General features: G+C 37.6%; 1 long non-coding RNA gene across 3 annotated transcripts in view; it reads right to left on the bottom strand.

Annotated features, from left to right (window-relative positions):
* The window catches only part of LOC144617143 (uncharacterized), a 43,765-nt gene extending 40,217 nt beyond the window's left edge, over positions 1-3,548 (bottom strand). The window contains exons 1-2 of one of the 3 annotated variants that reach the window (XR_013557229.2): positions 3,454-3,548; positions 542-617 (exon numbers count right to left, since the gene is read on the bottom strand). This is a non-coding gene — a long non-coding RNA (uncharacterized LOC144617143). Of the gene's footprint in view, positions 1-541; positions 618-2,665; positions 2,752-3,453 lie in introns of those variants that run through there. The other 2 variants (XR_013557231.2, XR_013557230.1) reach the window with 2 other exon arrangements.
* Positions 3,549-3,595: the final 47 nt, after the last annotated feature.

A 3,595-nucleotide genomic window follows, 5' to 3' on the forward strand; every position in this document is an offset into this window, starting at 1 on the left:
ACTCTTACACTAGTATATACAGGGCATCCTCAAACTTCTCATCTGAAGAAATCTAGAAAATATGAAGTATCCTTCTTCCAACTTGGAAGCAGAGAAGTGCTGTACATTCAATTTTGGTTTTAAGTGGAAAAAATAGCTACAATCTGATTGTGCCTATAAAAAATCTTTGACAAATTAGAAACTACATGTATGGAGGGGAATCTTACTTTTTATGTGGGACATCAAGGATCGTCACTATGTATGTGGGAAAATGTTTGATCTATGATAGTTCTTTTTATGTAATTAGGGAAGCTAAGGAAGTGCAAGGAACTTAAAAATAGGTAATAAGGAACTTATGTACATTTAGCTATTTATATATAAAGACACACAGAAATGTTTTTTGATATTATTATTAGTGAATTACTTAAAATATATTTTGGGGCAGAATAGGATCATTGTCCTGCAAGTTAACTTGCTGTTATTTATCAACATCTTTAGATAAAATGAAAGCAAATTTAAAACCAAAAATGTCTTTTAAAGGAATAAACTTTTGAAAACATACCATTTTCTTCCAAAAATATATTCAATCCATTCACAATTTCTTGTTTGCTTCTTAACTCATCACTCATTTCTATGATCTAAATTATAAAACATAAAATGCCTATGAGAGAGTTCTTCAAAATCAAATCAGTTCAGCATGACATATAATTTTAAATTTGACAACTATTATTTTGTTTTGCTAATCATCTGAACGTAAATTTTCTAGGAAATTATATTTGAATTATTGAAGTCCTTTATAAGTAAAACTATTTAAGGAACAACTAGAAACTTTAGGTTGATTTCCAAAAGGCCCCAGATACAAGCCTAGATTACAACTTAAACACCTGATCTAATAATTTTTTTAAAAAGGGGGGTGCCTGGGTGGCTCATTTGGTTAAGCATCCAACTTTGGCTCAGGTCATGATCTCACAGCTCGTGAGTTTTAGTCCCTGCATCAGGCTCTGTGCTGACAGCTTAGAGCCTGGAGCCTGCTTCGGATTTTGCGTCTCCCCCTCTCTCTTTCCCTCCCCTGCTCCCATTCTTTCTTCTGCTCTCAAAAATAAATAAAACATTAATTTTTTTTTTTCCTTTTTATAAGATACTGAATGATTTTCCTAGTCCGTGAGAAACTCAGAACGATTAGCTGAAATTACTCTGACTTCTTAGTGTAGGAAGGAAAGCCAAAGGAGCCTCCATTCTTCTAGTAATGTTATCACCATAAATTAGCCAAATGAGAGACTTCTTTTCCACTTTAATTCTATTATGGTATCATCCCATGTGGGGGCAAACTGAAAACCCCCACAAGGCTATGAGGGCCTAATACCTGTCAAATAGACTCTGTTAGCCTCCACAGAACCTTTATCTCTTTTCATTTGGATCACTCACATTGTCTGAATTCTGAAGTAGCCCGCTAACTTGCTCTATCTGGTTTTAACTTGGCTAAAGTCTTCTGAACCTTACTGTGTACTTACCTGCTCTGAAATTTTAATGGATTTTCACAACACTTATGATAAAATTTCCCAAATCCTTAGAGGCCTCAGACCCTTTATGATCAAGGTACTGCCTATTATTCTAATCAAATCTCCATTTACTCCTCAAGATCCAATGATGTAGAATTCCTTGCATTCATCAATGCACTGGCACATGCTGTACCGTCTGCCTGAAATACCCTTCTTTTCTTTCTTCTCCCAGCTAATTCTTTATCAAGGCTCAGCTTACTAGTTTCTCCAAGTTGAAATGGGTGCCCCTTTAAACTCCTGTAGTATATACTACATATCCTCCTAACATTCATCATATTAGATTGCAATAGTTTTTCTCCTCTAGAGGGCAAAGAATGTCTTCTCTTTTCAGCACTGAGCATGACACTTGGTAAATGTTATTGAAAAAACAAGGAAATGAATATACAATTAGAGATGGAGGAATTTGTTGAGTGATTTCTAGTCCACTTTGAGTAGGGTGGAAGAAATCTATTCCACTCACCCCTGCCACTGATTAATTTAAAATATTTTATGGAAAAAGTGGGCTAGTTCAGAGGTACTTAAATATGGTCAGTAGTAACACAGGGATTAACTCAATTAAATAACTGCAACAAGGTTATTCCAGGTCCTGCTAATGAACATTCAAGACAACATAGAAAGAAACAAAATCATAGAATGTTAGAAATGATTGTGTACTTGGGGGTCAAGTTCAACATCTTTACTACAGAGATGAAAAAATAAGGAGCTAAAAGGAATGAACTTGAGATTGTTGGGAGAGCTCTGATATAGGATAGGGTAGTGGTTCCAATTTGTATGGCTCAAATTTGATAACCACTGGGACAGGAGTTTAAAAACTAGAGAAAGTATCCTTACATGAATCTGTAGTGGTTTAAGGAGTAATAAAAAGTGTAATAAAAAATAAGCAGAGAAAACAATCTCAAGGCAATAGTGGTGAGAGTTAAGTGGTGTGTTGTTAGTATTACTGGAAACAGTAAAGGTTTAGAATATTAAAAAATTTTTAAGTTTAGGTTGAGATCAACCAACAGATCTAGACCAAGGTAACAGTTAATTCTTAATCATTGATGCTTATGATAGGAAGTAATTGACAATATCAAATCAGTTTTTATTTGGCTTTGCAGTACAAATTTATTTTTTCTTTCACTACTTACCTTTCTTTGTTTTGTTTATGGTAATGACATTTGAGGTAGAACTAGTACAGTACTAGATCATCTGTGGACACTCAGGCAAATCATTTAATTATTTGTCTGCAAAATTGGGTTGGATTAGACCACCTCAAAGATTCTTTTTATTAACTATGAATCCACCAATACTGGTTTGCCATAGTCAATCTAGAACGCTCCAATTCCAAGAATAAGTCTAATTCATTTAAATACCTTAATATTATTGGTATTTTAATTTGCCCGGCAACTTTGGTTTTTAAGTTAGTGGGTCAAAATTTGGGGGCCCAATAAATAGGTCATATTTACATTTTTACTTAAGAAATGCAGGCTGCTGGTGAGATAGTTGGCAATTTCTAGGCAGAAAATGTGCATAAGATCACAGAGAATCAAATAGCCAGTGAAAATAACAACAAAAACCTGTCCATCTGAATTAGGGCCTAACATTTTTCAGGTTAAACTAAACGTCGTAGGCACTGCCGGACCACGCGTGGCTACCCTCAAAGCAAAAGGGCCAAGCAAGAGAGGCCTGCAAGCCTCGCCTCTGCATGGCTTTGGCGTCACTTCTGCGCTCCAGCTATGGGTGGGATCTTAAACTAAGCCCTTGGGTCTCAAGAGCACTTTAAGAATTCACTCCCTGAGGGTCGTCCCTCTCCCGGGCCAAACCGCAAGCTAGTGAGAAAAATGGGCAATTTGGGGTGGGCTTTTCTTTCTCTCTAGATCTCCTCCCCTTGCCCGTAATGCCTAGCGCCAGCTGACCAAAATGCATCAGCCGTTACCTCCATCCTGGGAGCCAGGGCTTGGCCATCGCTGCCACCCGCTCCCGCCATTTTGTCCGGTGGGGCCACGGCAGCCGCAAGGGCTTGTGGGGGATGGGGAAGGAAGCCCGGCAGTGCGTTGGGGCGGGGCTTCCGCAGACTC

This window comes from Panthera onca, chromosome C1, assembly GCF_046562875.1.
Source record: "Panthera onca isolate mPanOnc1 chromosome C1, mPanOnc1 haplotype 2, whole genome shotgun sequence".
NCBI classification, from domain to species: domain Eukaryota; kingdom Metazoa; phylum Chordata; class Mammalia; order Carnivora; family Felidae; genus Panthera; species Panthera onca.